Consider the following 16,482-nt stretch of genomic DNA (forward strand, 5'->3'; position numbering starts at 1 on the left):
GGCAATGGGGTATTGAAGTCCCCTACTATTAATGAGTTGGAATTAATCTGAGTCTTAAAGCCCTGTAGTACTGTTTGTATGAAGTTGGGTACACCAGAGTTTGGTGCATGTATGTTCATGACTGTAATATCTTCTTGGTTTATTGTTCCTTTGATTAGAATACACTCTTTATCTCTTTTGATTAGTTTTAGTTTGAAGTCTATCTTGTCATATATTAGAATGCAATACCTACTTGATTCTTAGAGCCGTTTGCTTGGAGTATTTTTTCCATCCTTTCACTCTGTGAAAATTTATCTGTCCCTGAAAGTGAGATGAATTTCTAGTGGACAACAAAAAGATGGGTTTTATTTCTTAATCCATTCACCTAGTCTGTCTTTTGACTGGGAGTTCAGTCCACTGATATTTAAAGTTATTAATGAAAGATGTGCATTGAATTCTGTCGTTTTTATTTCTGTTCACATTGTTGATATAGCTGTGTATTTCCACAGTTATAGCTTCATTGAATTTCTTTCCACAACCCCTTGGGGTTATTCAGCTCTTTGTATTGCTTCAAGAACTCTCTAAAGGGCTGGTTTTGTGGACTTGAATTCTTTCAGTCCATTTATGTCATGGAAGATTTTTCTTTCCCCTTCAACTATAATAGACATTTTGGCTGCATATAGTAATCTGGGTTGGCATCTGTGGTCATTTAGAATTGGGAATACTTTGGTCCAGGCTCTTCTGGCTTTCATAGCTTGCACTGAAAAGTCAGCTGTAGTCTTGATGGGTTTTCCTTTATACGTGACTTGTTGTTTTTCTTTTGCAGCTTTCATTATTGTCTCTTTGTTCTGTGTGTTTTGTCTTTTACTATGATGTGCCATGGAGAGTTTCTTTTCTGGTCCTATTTGGTATTCTATATGCATCTTGTATTTCTATGGGCATATTTTTCTTTAATTTGGGGAAATTCTCTTCTACAGTCCTGTTGAAGTTCTGGTCCATACCATTATCTTGAGATTCTTCTCCTTCCTGTATGCCTATCATTTGTAAGTTTGGTCTTTTTATGATGTCACACAATATTTGCATATTCCATTCTTCTGTTTTCTTAATTTTTTCATAATCTTTGCTTGAGTGGTCTAATTTGTCCACTTTATCTTCCAGACTTGATATTCTGTTTTCCATGTCATTCATCCTATTGGTGAGGCTTTCTCCTGTTGTTTTTAATTGGCTTACTGAGTGTTTCACTTCCTTCTTCATTACAGCCTGAGTATTCTTCAATATTTCTAACTCTTTTCTGAATTCATTCAAAAGTTTATCCTTATCTTCCTTCAGTTCTTTGATTTCTACCTTTGTGTGTTCTTTAAATTCATTGAATTCCTTTATCATGTTTATAATTGTTTTTTTTTTGAGTTCCATGTCCTGTGTTATCTCTAGGGGGTTCTCATGGTACTCCTCTACAGGACTGTTGGTGTTTGGTGGGGATATATTATTTGGTTTTTCATGTCATTATTTTTTTCCTGTGATTTTGATGTGTGAATTTCTCTTGTAGTTTCTGATTCTTCTGTGAGACTCAAGCCTTCTTTTGTTGAGTTTAGGTTTGCTTTTTTTTTAACTTTATATGTCTTTGTGGTTTACTTGTTGGGCATGAAGAGCTGTTTGGTCTAGGCTTCAGGTTCTCTCTTTTGATTTTTTACTGGAGTGGCCAAATTACTTTTGTCTTCCAGGGTTCCCACAGAGGCCCAAGTCAGATGAAGATCAGATGCTCTCAACCTTTCTCCTAAGGTCTGGATCCCTCCAAGAAAGATGTTGTCCTCAAGAATTTTGGGACTGGACTGGCCTGGGAGCAGGGTCCAAGAAGGATGCTGGTCTCAGGAAGCTGGTGGCCATGCCACCCAGAGATGCAAAAGGAGATGGGGATGGGAAGAGGCCCCAAGGGCTCCTGGAGACTGCAGGAGGAACTGCGTTGGTCTGGATGCAAAGGATCATGAAGCAGTGGTGGCTCTGGGCCAAGAGATCAGCCCCAGTGTCTAGGGTGCCAAGACAAGAAATGGGCCAGTACCCATGCTAGGAGGGGAGCTGGAAGGGTGAATGAAACTAGGGGAATCAAGGCATGGCATGGGCATGGGACCTACCCAGGAAAGGTATTAACACCAGAAAGCTGGTGGCTGAGCTGCCCAGGGAAGCAATAGTAAGTGGGGGCAGAACCAAGCCCAAAGGGTTTCTGTGGACCCCAGGGAGGAACTGGGTTGGTCTGGATGCAAAGGTTCAGGGAGCAGTGGTGGCTCTGAGCTGAGAGGTCAGACCTGTGGTCTGGGGAGCCAAGACAAGAAATGAGCCAGTACCTAGTCTAGGAGGAGAGACAGGGCAGGGGAGCTGGGAGAGTGAAAGAGGCTGGGGGAGTCAAGGTACGGTGGGCCCCACTGCACTTACCCAGAAAAGATGCTGGCACCAGTACATGGAGGCTGTGCAACCCAGGGAAACAAAGGGAGGTGCAGCCAGGCCCAGGCCCAGAGGGCTCCTGGGGACAGCAGGGAAGAACTGGATCGGTCTGGATGCAAAGGATCAGGAAGAGGTAGTGGCTCTGGGCTGAGAGGTCAGCCCTGGGGTCTGGGGTGTCAAGGCAAGAAATGGGTCAGTACCCAGACTAGGAGGAGAGACAGGGCAGGGGAGCTGGGAGGGTGAATTTCAGATGATATGATATTATATCAAAAAATGCCAAAAATTCCACCAGAAAACTCAAAGAAATTATTAACATGTTCAGTAAAATGGCCATTTACAAAATTAATCTGCAAAAGTCTGTAGCCTTTCTATATACCAATAACAAGCAATCAGAGAAAGGGAACATGCAAACACTCCACACAATAGCTGCAAAACAAAACAAAACAAAAAATCTCAGAATAAACCTGACCGAAGACATAAAAGAACTTTACAATGAAATTTTGAATCTTTAAAGTAAGAGATTGAGGAAGACATCAGAAGATAGAAGGGCTGCCCATGCTCACGGATTAGAAGAATTAATATTGTGAAAGTCATCATCCTACCAAAAGCTGTTTATAGATTCAATGCAATGTCAATCAAAGTCCCCATGAAATTTCTCAAAGAATTGGAGTAAACCATCCTAAGATTCATATGGAAGCACAAAAGACCTTGAATAGTCAAAGCAACCCTGAGCACTAAGAGCAATGTTGGGGGATTACTATGCCAGATTTTAAACTGTATTATAGAGCTATAGTCATCAAAACAACATGGTACTTGTTGGGATAAGTCAAGAGTGCCTGGAATGTAGAGCATGGCCACCAGGTTGGATACCTCACCTCCTAGTAAGGATGGTGGGAAACTGGCCCAGTCCATTCTAGATACACTGTCTCTTACCCAACAACCCCCAAGCAAAACTATTAAGCCTTTAATCCTTTAATCCTAACTGGGTCCCTTGTAGATTATGTGACCAGAGGACAGGACAAAGGCCACGTACATAGCCTTAGAAACCCCATTGCTCCCCCCACCTGCCAGCCTGCTGGAAAACTCAACCTCACCTCTTTGCCCGCAAAGCTTTCCTATATAAACCTGTGCTTCTACCATAATAAACAAGCTGACGCAGCCTCTGGGGTGTTTTCTTCCTGCTGTACTCACCACAGCCAAGGCCACCATCCCCCATTGGTTTCTCTCCTCATCCCAATCTTCCATGATGGGACCAGACTCCTGGCAGCAGCGGAATTCAGGCTGGGCGGAGGCTGGCAGGTATTGGCACAAAAATAGACCTATAGATCAATGGAACAAAATTGAAGACTCAAATACGAGTACCTGCAATTTTAGCCACCTGATATTCGACAAGGGGGCCAAGAACATTCACTGGAGGAAAGACAGTATATTCAGCAAATGGTGCTGGCAAAACTGGATCTCCACCTGTAGAAGAATGAAACTAAACTGTATCTTTCACCTTGCACAAAAAATCAATTCCAAATGGATCAAAAACCCCAATGTGAAGCCTGAAACTCTGAAACTGTTAAAAGAAAACATTGGCAATAACCTACAAGATATAGGTGTAGGAAAGGATTTTCTAAACTGGACATCAATTGCTCAAAAAACAAGGTTGAGAATCAACAGAGAGCTCATTAAACTAAAAAGCTTCTGTACATCAAGGGAGAGAACCAGGGAAATGAAGAGAAAACCCACACAATGGGAGAAAATCTTCACCAGTGACACATCTGACAGATGCTTAACATCCAGAATATATAATGAACTCAAAAAATAATCAAGAAAGGAAGTAACCCAATTAAAAGATAGACTAAGGAGCTGGACAGAGAGTTCTCAAGAGAAGAAACAAAGCTGGCTAAGAAGCATCTTAAATGTTCAATATGACTAGTAATTAGAGAAATGCAAATTAAAACCACTTTAAGATTTCATCTTACCCCAATCAGACTGGCTAAGGTCAAGAGAACAAATGATACCAAGTGTTGGAGAGGATGTGGGAAAGGGGAATGCTCATCCACTGCTGGTGGGGCTGCATATTCAACCCTCAAGGAAAGCAGTGTGGAGAGATCTTAAAAAACTACAAATGATCTTACCATTTGACCCAGTTATGCCACTCCTTGGCATATACCCAAAGAACTCATCCTATCGCGGAGACACTTGTACATCCATGTTTGTTGCTGCTCTTTTCACAATAGCTAAGGGATGGAAGCAACCTAAATGTCCCTAAACTGACGAGTAGATAATGAAAATGTGGTTAATTTATATGATGGAGTTTTACTCAACAGTAAAGAAAGATGAAATCATGAAATTTGCAGGTAAATGGATGGAACCAGAAACTATTATACTAAGTGAAGTAGCACAGACTCAGAAAATAGAACGATGTATGTTCTCCCTCATCTGTGGATCTTAGCACCATATTCTGATAAGTGAGTAGTGAGTATGTACCCAGACATAACTGCAGGAAACAGGGTAATGAAAAGGAACCAGGGAGATAAAGGAAAAGAAAGAATCTGAAAGAGAAGAACAGCAGGAAACAGGCGTTAATAAGGGAGATATGGATAAAAATGGGGTTATTTTAATGGGAGGGGAGAGGGAAGGTTATACAAGGAACCTATGGGATAAAGGGAAAGAAGGAGCTCAAGAGAGGTGGGACCATAGGAGAAGGGTAATATTAATGGAGAAATGCTTAAAATGGGGGCACCTTAAATGGGGAAACCATGGTGGAAGTGTTAGACAATGCAAGTGATAAATAATGCCTAGCTAGTTTTAAAAACCGGAGGGAATCATATTAGTACATTAACCTACTGACAAATTATACATACTAGATCAAGGAATATATGTCTAGCCAAAGTTTGTCTGAGAATGTTTGGTATTTGCCCAGGCTTTATCTACATGGCACATAATTAAAAATACCAGAGTGGTGGAAGTAACCTTCTTGGATGTTTAACAGCCATACTTTGAGGTTTATATTAATTTGGTCAGAGGGACATAAAGTCCCTCCTTTTGCTCCTTGCCCTTCAGGTCAACTAAGTTTCAGGGACTATGATCATCTCTCAAAATGTCCTATAACTGTGGTGAGTCACCTGTCCTCTTTATCAAGGAGGCCAAGGAGACCCCACCAGGTGGACTTGAACCAGTGTCCAGTCTACAAAGAGGAGGGTCAACACAGAGGAATCATTTCCTCCATACCTCCAAGTGAAGCCACCCATGGTCGAGTTGACCTTTGAATTATCTTCACATAAATGGAACTGGTAAAAGAAAGGAGTCAGGGGCACCTCCCAAGCCCATGTGACCCCCGAGGAACAGATCCTCAACCGAACTTAAGAGTAAAAAATAAATTGATTTACCTGGGCCAACTGTATGGTCTTAAATACCCAATAGGAAAGTATAACCAAAGATTAAAGGGGTCAATATAATTTTTTAAAAGTCCATATGTATAGCTAAAGGCTACATAACAAGTAACAATGCCAGATAAGAGACACCTTCCTTTGAATTGTTGGCCAGGGTGTCCCATGATACTCCCAGACAGTTACCCAGCATAGAACTTGGAAAATGAACAGCAGAACCCAATCTTATCTAAAGGAATATTGACAACTGATTGCTACTAGATGAAGAACAGCTGATCTTCCTAAAACAATGATCTCTAGAAAGGCTGACTAGATTCAGTGGATGGACAAGCACTGGGCAATGGCTGGGGTTTCTGACAACACAGTGGACAGTAACGGATGACAGAGTATATGGGCTCCATTGAAGGGAGGAGGCTATATAGATTAATAAGATTGTTTGGGATGTTCTGTATGATATACACACAAAAAATCAACAAATAAAACAAGAGTTATATTTGAGGAGGAAACATAAAAATTTACTTCATGTTAATTAGTAGATGTGATAAACATTACCATTGAAATCTACTTGATGACTTTATATCCATACTCAGGTGCCAAGGATCCTAGTGTAACCAACTGAAACTAGTAATAATCAGATACATAGAGATTAGAGACACATGTGCCAACATCTGTGTTAGCAGTAAAAACAGTGTCTTTCTGTAGGAAATAGTATATTTTAAAATGAAATGGAGATCTTTTTTAAAGGTTAAAAACTCATTCAATTTTATGTCTTACAGGGTTTATACTGAGTTCAATATTGTATAACTGTATTAATTCAACTCTGAGCCTAAAAACTTACAGCCACTTTTGAAAGAGATGTATCTTTGCTCTGGAAATTGTTATTGAATATGTTAAAGCTGAAATAAAATGCTTCTTCTAATCATATGGTTATTAAATAAATAAATTAGAAAAAATAGATGTATTAATGCAATCTCTCAGAATCTTTCTATAGTTACTCTGTTCCTTTCCCTGTATTCCCATTTGAATAAAGCTTCAGCAGACATCAGAAATCTGAATGTCTCCTCCTATCCATGTCCAATCCTACTGCAAATTCTAAACACCTTCTCTCTGTAACTGATCTCCAATCTGTCTTATCTTTACCTGGTAATACCCTTTTATTTAAGTCACATTAATTGCCCTACTCAGAATTATAGGCAGTCTAATGGGGGTCTCTAGCCTTCATACATTTGACTAGTCAATATCTCTCAAATTTAAATCTTGTCATTGCATATCTCTGTATGAAACAAACCCCTTGAAAGCTTGCTATTGTTCATGTGGTGCAAAATAATAAATTCTTTGGAGGATGATGCCTCACTCCCTCTGCAATCCTGAGCTCCTGTGTGGTCACACTGCCACTCCAATCACAGCACCTAGCCACAGCACAAATAGTAGCACTTGAACTGAAACACACTATTGTTCACATTGTCTTTGTCTACACCATTTCCTTTGCTGAGAATAGCCATTTCCCTCTCCTTAGTCTTCTTATCTATGAAATCCATGGGTGTTTGTCAAAACTCACCTCAAGTTTATCTTTTCTCTGAACCTTTATCAATTACTTCTGCTATCATCTGTCTTCCCTATCTCTTCCATTTCCTTTAAAGTCCTCATTATAAAGCATATATTTGCCTATTGGAACACATGTAGACCTAGTAGAATCAATACATTTAAATGTCCATCTCACTTTATTACATGGCAAACCTTTCACATATACTTAAAATGAGTTTGTATGTAACACAGCCTGGCACATGAGACACTTGATATTACCTGTTTATGTAATAAATGTTCAATATTTAAGGGGACTGACTCAATAACTAATTTGAGCCAAAGCCCAGTAAAATGACAACCATTCTTTTCTTAAAACAAACAAAATTTAATTACATGACAAAAATACTCAGGAATGGATTTGAATATCCAATTGCTTCACAATTCCTAGATGAAGATTAAAAATGACTAGAAACAAAATAAAACCTTAAGTTCAAAAATAATATGCTAGGTATCTGTCATAAACTTCCATCATTAAATGTGCTTATCCCAATTATTCCTTTAAAATTTTTTTTACCACCTCTTTACAAAGTTAAAATGTCATAGGTAGAGTTTTACATGTTTCTTCTAAATTAAAAACTTTACTAATTAATCCAGCCTCCTTAAAACCTCTTAGGTTTGCACTAGGTGAATTTTCAAAGTAAAAAATAATTGTTTTTCTCTCAGTTCAGTGACTTTTATCACAGTCTTTGAAAAGACAGAAAATAATGATAGTGAACTTTGATATTTTATTTTAGAAAATTAGTATTATTAGATCCTTAACTCCTCTAACATTTTGGTCAGAATGTTTCCTCTTTTTTTATTTTCTTTCATGCTGAAATATTTTATTTTATTCCAACTCAAGCAATATTTGAGTCAAAGAGTTATATTACTTTTCTTTGAATTTAGAAGCAAAATAAAAACTTATTATTAAGACAGTAATGTGACACAGAAGTCATTAGGAATGCAAATATCTTACAAATATTCACTGTCGAGTTAATAACTCTGAAGCACTCTTTCAGAATCACTTGCAGCTCTCTAGTATGGATTCTTGATGATTCTGTTATTCTGAGTCATAATGACCCAAGTTATTTCATAGGTAAACACAATCAGAATCTTAGTTCTTTCACAGGGCAAATAAGTTATTGGCAATTTGGTACATTTGCCAGTTAATGGTACAGAATTAAATTAAAATACATTATATAAATGGCATTAACATACTCTGGGATTGAATCACTTAAGAAAAATGATATTGTTAATTAAAGTTCTGCACTACAGACTTCATCAGCTAATGCACAGATTGACACAGAAAGCTTAGGAAATAATGTTTTGCTCTTCACAAACTACATTGAGTGGTAATATCCAAAGATATAATGAAGTTAGAAAATGAATAAATACTCAAATAATTTGTGAAAATACTGCATTAGATAACAAGGAACAAATTCACCATAAAAGGCGGGGCTCACTCTCAGACCTCAACAGTGTTTATCTTAAAGGAATTCTCTAATTGTGTCTGTGTTTTCACTAAGCAGTCTCCTCAGCCCACCTCAAACTGGTTTTCTAGTTCCTGTTATAAAGGACACTTGCTAAGGTTGCTGGTGCTCTTCACAAGGTTATGTCTAGGTGCTTACTGTGGGATACACTTTCTTCTGAGCTTTTGAGACAGTGAATTCATTTTTTCTCATCCAACTTCAGATTCTCTGCAGGTTATCCTCCATTCCTGTGACGCCTGTGTTAGAACTCTAATGCTTGGTTACAGCATGCTTTCTCTTCTCTCTCTGATCTTTGCCCATATAATCTCAACCACTACAGCAGCCCTCTTAGTATGTGATTCTAATGCAGGCATTCTGTGTAATGAATGATACCACAGTTGTCAGTTATAGCTACTGTAACATCTTCAGGATACACAGTACACGCCTCAGCTGTCTTCTCATCCTTGCTTCCTCCTGATGAGTTCTTTATACTACATCTACAGCTTTCTTTGAAAAATATAAATGAATTCTATCGCCTTCTCCTGCAAAGTTGGAAAAGCCTTCGATTAATTTTAGAATTGCAATCATATTTCAACTTGCCCTTCAATGTTGTGTACTCATGCTTTTGTTAGCTTTTCTAACTCCTCTGAAGCAAGACCCCATCTGAGTCCCTTGTTTCAGTCACACGGCTTTACTGCAAATCCTTAAAGTCATCCTGCTCCAGCTCCCAAAGCTTATCACAAGGTTTTTTACCCTACACAGGCTCATTTCCTCCTCCTCACTCTCTGCATCTCAGTTAACGATTAACTTAATGGGAAAGTCCTTCCATAGCTCCTCAGATGCCTGTATATGTTTTGGGGATAATCAAAAAGTTATTAAAAGGAACGGTAGGAAATGAAACATTAAAAATAAATTAATAAGCCACTTTACCAAGTCTACTTTGTTCTACTACATGTCTTACCACTTTAATTATTTAACATTTGGAATTGCTAGGCTGAATTAGTTTTTTTTAAAAAATTCCTCTTTTGTAAGGAATCAATTTCATAGCCTCAATTTCAGTTGTAACACTATTTTCAAAGCTCATGTATCTTGTGACAAACATTGGGTTTGGAAAGAAATTCTGTTAGTTTCCATTTTTTTTATAAGCAATAATTTCTGCTGCTTCTTAGTCTTTTTTTTTCTGTTTGTTTTCATATAAATACTCTAAGCTTCATTTCCTATTTGGTTAAGTTCAATGAGGTAGACCCTTTTAATTGGCCAGGCTATAACAGTGGGTAGGAAAGTATATATTCAATTTATTCTTTTTTATTATAATTTTCAGGCATTTTAATCACATAATCTTATATTGTGTTCCTCAGATTCCATATGAATTTGAGAGAAAATTTTTGTATATATTTTATTTACTATTTTTATTTTAAGAGTGTATCGCCTGCATGTATGTGAGTGCACCCATGTCATGAAATGCCGCAGAGATCAGAAGAGGGCTTCAGATACCACTGGAACTGGAGTTAAGGATGGTTTGTAGCCACCTTGTGGGTGCTGGGAATTGAACCTGGGTCCTCTGCAAGAGTGGTGCTCTTAACCACTGAGCCATCTTCCAGCCCTGAGAGAGAATATTTTAAAAATAATTTTTTGAATCTTGTTACCAGAAAATGTCTATTATTATAATTAAGGAATTTTTATTCATCCACATAAGAATTTTTTTAAATGTCCATATATAGCCCCAGTGTGTAGCTCAATGAAGATTAGCTTTAAATTTTTACAGTATTTCCTCTCATAATGTCTGTGGAATAATTTATGAGAAAAATTCTGTGGATTATACTCCAGAGTATGTCTGAAACATGTTAGAAGAATATAAAGATCTTCAGCATATTACATGGGATAAAGACTGTATATAGTAATTCATTTTAATAAGCACAAAGGATATTTTCACAAATAAGTTTACAAAAATTAATGAATATAAAATTCTATTCCAAGCAAATAAAATTATTTTAGAACAAAATAAGAAAGGTCACTGCACTAATGAATGAGAAGAAAGGGTCAAAAAGGCCTGACTATGATAGGGAAAGAAAATTCAGTCTGAAAAACACAGATGCCCATAGATCACTGTTAGCTTCCTAGCTAGAGAAAAGGTGAAAATTATTATAACAACCACACATATATTTCAATTAATGATCTTGGGGGATAACTTTTAAGATACCATATAAAGAATCAGTGTTCATTATTCATGTCCCACAGTCTGGCCTCACTTACCCTGACCTGACCATTTCACTGCCTTCTTCACAAATATCTAAGATACAGAAGTCCATCCAGATGTCATTCAGTAACATCTGGCTTGAGTAGACCCTACTTGATGACTACTGCAATAAAAACTCCAGAGTCAACTGTAAGGAAAATCAGGCAAACATTATCCCTTGTGTTTTACTATTTTATCCAAGACTATTTCCATCTTGTAGACAATTTCAAGACAATTTGAGTATTTTGGTGAAGGCTTTTGACTCAAAAGAGCTACATGTCATATCTCATTATGAAGTAGTTTTCTATTGCTGAAAACCAATAATAAACTTTTCACCTTTATTCTTAGACATGTAGTAATGTCCCTCATATGATAATTTCCATGTGCTCAGGATACATTTTAAAAGACTAATGGGTAAGGTATAGACTCCAAGGAACCAGTGAAGGAGAGATCAGAATAAGAAAAAATAGATTATACCCCCAAGAGTGAAAAAGCCTTGAAAATCCATCATGGAAGTGAAAGGATATCAAGAAAGAATAGAGAAAAATAAAGATGTAATATCCAAGAGAAAAATCAACCACTGTCACAGTCTTGCAGTTCCCTGGCAGGAGAGGAGGAGAACAGAAGCTCCTTCCAAAAGTTAAGCCAGGTGAAGGCTGGGCAGTTCTCATATGCTTTAAATTAGAAGAAGCCCACAGTTCTCATATGCTTCAAATTCAATTGCAGGCTTGCTGAGACAGTGATTCCTCCAGCAGACAAGTCTGGTAGAGAGAAAAAAACATTTTGTCACTCTACGTGAATTGAAAAGCAGTGTTCTGGTGCCATCTTGACAGACAATCTTTTGTTATTATTAAAAAAATAACTGGATTATCCACAGGTCATGAATCCTCAATTTGGCCTGTGATAAGCCCTTGGATAAGGAAAGACTCAAAGGGACACTTGTGGAAAGCAGAAGATCCTGTTGTTGATAATTTGAAGAGTGCAGGCAGCTGGAGCCTGGCTCAGGATGGGAAGCATATAGGGAGAGATAGCCCAATATTATCATTAGCCATTCATGTGTTCATGACCATCTGCACTGGTGCCATTTCCTGGTTACTGTGAATAGTGCAGCAATAAACCTGGATGTGCAACAGTTTCAGTGGTGTGTTGGCTTGGAGTCCTTCACGCAGAGTGGTATAGCTGGATCTCATCCTGGTTCTAGTCTTCATTTTTTACAGCACCTCCATATTGATCCCTATAGTGGCTCCTTAAGCTTGTATTCCCTCTAGCACTGATTAAAACTTCCTCTTTTCCCATACCCTCGCTAGCATTTATTGTTATGAGTTTGACTGATAATAGTCATTCTGACTAGGGTGAGATGAGATCTCAAAGCAATTTCAATTTGTGTTTCCTTGATGGCTAAAGACCTTGCAATTTTTAAAAAGTGATTATAGGCCATTTTATTTCTTTGCTTGCAAACCATCTATTTCATTAATTAACCAATTTATTGATTGGATGATCTGATTTTTTGATATTTGACTTTTGAAATTCTTTGTACATCCCTAACATTATTCTCTCACCCATCATGTAGCTAGTTAATAATTTTCCCATTCTACAGCTTGTCCCTTCATTGTGACTGTTTCCTTTGTGGTGCCAAAGCTTTTTAATTTTATGGAATCCTACTCATCAATTCTTGGGATTATTTCCTCTGCTACTAGATGCCTGTCCAGGAAATCCTTTATCTTGAAGTATTATCACTAAGCTTTCCACTAGTGATTTCAATTTTTTAGGTCTTATATTTAAGTCTTTGATCCATTTTGAATTGATCTTTGTGCAGGGTCAGAGATATGTATCTAGCATCAGTCTTCTACATGTGGAAATTTTGTTTTCTCGGCACCATTCAAAGGGGCTGCATTTTCTCCAATACATGGTTTTTGATATCTTTGTCAAAATTTAGTTATTTGTAACTATATGGGTTTATTTCCAGGTCCTCTATTCTACTCCATCTGTTTACATGCCATTCTTTGTGCCAATACCATGCTGGTTTTGTTATTATGGCTCAGAAATACAATTAGATATTAGGCATTGTGATGTATCCAGTAATATCTTTTCTGTTAAGGACTGCTTTGGCTATTTGATATATTTTGTGAGGTTCCATAAGAATTTTAAGATTGTCCTTTTTCTAGTTCTATGAAGAATGTCACTGGATTTTGATGGGGGTTAAAGTGAATATTAATTCATAGACATATTAACACTATTAACTTTGCCAATCTATGAGTACAGATATTTCCATTTTCTGGTATACTCTTTAACTTCTTTAATTTTTTTATTTTATTATATGTATTTATTGTGTGTGGATATGGGTGGGAATGTGTACATTATGTCCGTATGTGATGAAATTATAAAAGAATAAATTAGAAAATAAAAATGTAAAAAAGAATAGACTGAAGAATTAAAATACTCATATAAGAACTACGCATGACAGAAAATATTTTGGCTGCTATAGGTAATAAATGTTACAAATTTAAATTATAAGAGAAATCTTTCCTGTTAATATGGAAACGGTATTGTAATTATGAGACCTTGTACTTTTATACACTATTGGTAGAATTTTTAAAATATCACAACAGTTTTTCTGACAACTAACCTGGCAGGGATCTTCAACATTCCTGGGTGTTTTGTTGTTTGTTTTTGCTTATTTGCTTTTTCCAGTGATCTAACAGATCCAAAACTAAAGGGTGTTGCCTTAGTTATGTTTTATGATTTTATAATAACAAATCATCCACAGGAACACCTAAGTGTAGTCACTCAGAGTGTATAGTGAGATTTGGAGTGATAACAAAATAATAGCTAAAGAAATTATTTTATATTCATATGATTGCATATTATATAATCAATAAAATTTGTTTTATGAAGATTTTAATATTGAGAAATTGTTAAGACATTAACTTTAAAAAAAATTATTTATTCTTTGATAATTCCCTATATGCATATAACACATTCTGGGCATACTCACCCCACCCTTGTTTCTTTGCCTCCCACTCCTACCTTCCCTGCTCTCAACAAGTCCTCCTCCCACTATCATGTTTTTTTTGGTCTTTTTGAGACAGGGTCTCCCTATAGCCCCAGCTGTCCTGGAACTCACTGTGTAGACCAGGCTGGCCTTGAACTCACAGAGATCCACCTGCCTCTGCCTCCCGAGTGCTGGGCATACAAAAAATCTTTTATTTACAGTCCAAAGTTGAAACAAGTTGTGAATCTGTGACTCTTGCAGGGTCTCTTGACCAAACATGGCCATAGCAGAATGTAAACATAGGAGCCAGTCCAATTTATAGACTCGAGAACGAGTGTCACCCAAATGCGAAGACCTAAAATGGCAGTCAGGTCAGTGAGGAGACAGAGACAAATCTCAAAGGAACAGGAAGGGGACAGGCTGTGAGACATACTAGCAATTCCTAATCATCTTTTCCTCAAGGAGTAGACCTTTGGATCCTGTGATGCAAAGGGCCAAGTGAAAATGTCTTTTACACAAGAATCAAGAAGAAAAATAACTGATGTGTGGCACAGCACACTGTCTCACTTATTATTCACCTATCTAAACTCTGTGTCGTATATACCAATTTTTTTAAAAAAATTATTATTATTTTTATTTTATGTGTATGAGGGTATTGCCTGCATGTGAGTGCACCCGAGTCATGCAGTGCCGCAGAGATCAGAAGAAGGCTTCGGATTCCTCTGGAACTGGAGTTAAGGACGGTTTGTAGCCGCCATGTGGGTGCTGGGAATCGAACCTGAGTCTTCTGCAAGAGCAGTCAGTGCTCTTAACCGTTGAGACATCTCTCCAACCCCGTATATACTAATTTTCAAAGTTATATCTATTTATTGTGCGTGTTTGTGTGGTGAGTTCAGACAATCATGCTTGGCTGGCAAGTGCCATTACCTGCTGAGCCACATTGCTGGCCTTTATGTGCTATCTCTGTGCAAAGGCACAAACTACAGTTTGAGAGATTTAATTGCTTGACTAAAGCCAGAGTTAAGAGTAGTGGGCTCTCTTGGTCTGCTTGGCTCAAAGCCCTTGCCTGTTTCATTAAGTTTGCAGGCTTGCTGGGAAGCTTGAAGACAAAGAGCAATCCTTTCTTGCAGGTTTTGTTCCAGAAATACCAAGAAAGGAAAGTCCATACTCTCCATCCACGCATGGCTTTTAGGTCAGCGGCACTAATTCAATAAAGGTCTGGATTACATCTCTCCACACGGGCAATTTAGGTTTATTATTGGGGCCTGTGGGAACATTAAAAACCACGTGCTTCCCATCCAGCCGATCACATTTGGACCATGTGATAAAGAACTGGCAACCATTTGTGCTCGGACCACTGTTTGCCATGGAAAGCAGGCCCGGAGCTGGGTGTCTAAGTTGAAAGTTTTCATCTGCAAATGGCCCCCTGTAAATACTGGTGACTCCGGTACCATCTCCATTAACAAAAGCTCCACCCTGATTCATGAAATCCTTTATGACCCTGTGGAAGGTTCTCCCTTTGTATCCTATTGAATCACCATCTTTGAATTCTCCAGTGCAAAACTGCCTAAAGTTCTCGGCCATCTTAGGCACAACGTCTGCACACAGCTCGATCTTCATGCGGCCCACTTCCTGACCGCCAATGCTGACACCAAAGAACACCAAAGTGTTGACAGGGCTTGAATTTGCCACTGTCATAACTCTGACCTGGAAGTAGAAGCTATCATGTTTTTTGTTTTATCTTGTTTTGTATTTGTTTTTGTTTTGTTTTGTGACTCACTGAGTGCAATCAGAGCTGCTTGACGGTCATAGGTACAGGGTATGGAGTTATCTACTGGGCAGGTAACTCATCAAAGGTTACAGTTTTGGACAATGACTATCTAGCTCCCAGAAGCCATCAACTTCCAACAGCTTCTCAGGAAGGGGCAGGTCCTCGGGGGCCTTAACTTTTTACATTAACTGATTAATGTGTTTATTATTTATTTATTTGTGAGTTGTGTGTGTGTGTGCATGTATGTGTGTGCCCATAGATGCCTTGGAGCTGGAGTTACAGGCATTTTTGATCTTCCAACCATCGCAACCATGGATGCCGAGATCTGAATTACTCCAGCAAGCGCTCTTAACACCGAGTCAACTCTCCAGCCCCTATCTTAACTTTTAAATGAGAATGTCCTGGTTGCTTTTTCTGATATGTTTTTGTTGAAAAATTCACACCAATAAATGTATTATAATTACAAAAAGAAGAAAAGCAGACTAGGGCATGCACAGTTGATATTCATAAAAGGCCACATACAAGAATCATGTTTGTACCTGCGTACACACTCATACATCCATCTTATTGGCACTGAATGTTGTTACATTACTTTTTTTTCAATTTATTACAAGAAGCCTAGAAGTGATCCTGGGTGAGATTCTGCATAGGCAAAA

General features: G+C 38.0%; 1 pseudogene across 1 annotated transcript; it reads right to left on the reverse strand.

The window, feature by feature from the left end:
- Window positions 1-15,243: 15,243 nt before the first annotated feature.
- Window positions 15,244-15,768, reverse strand: LOC103740739 (annotated as a pseudogene). The gene has a single exon (XR_607557.1). The product of XR_607557.1 is annotated as a peptidyl-prolyl cis-trans isomerase H pseudogene (transcript).
- Between the last annotated feature and the right edge of the window lie 714 nt (window positions 15,769-16,482).

The sequence above is a fragment of the Nannospalax galili genome, unplaced genomic scaffold, assembly GCF_000622305.1.
Source record: "Nannospalax galili isolate Female #2095 unplaced genomic scaffold, S.galili_v1.0 scaffold261, whole genome shotgun sequence".
In the NCBI taxonomy this organism is placed as follows: Eukaryota; Metazoa; Chordata; class Mammalia; order Rodentia; family Spalacidae; genus Nannospalax; species Nannospalax galili.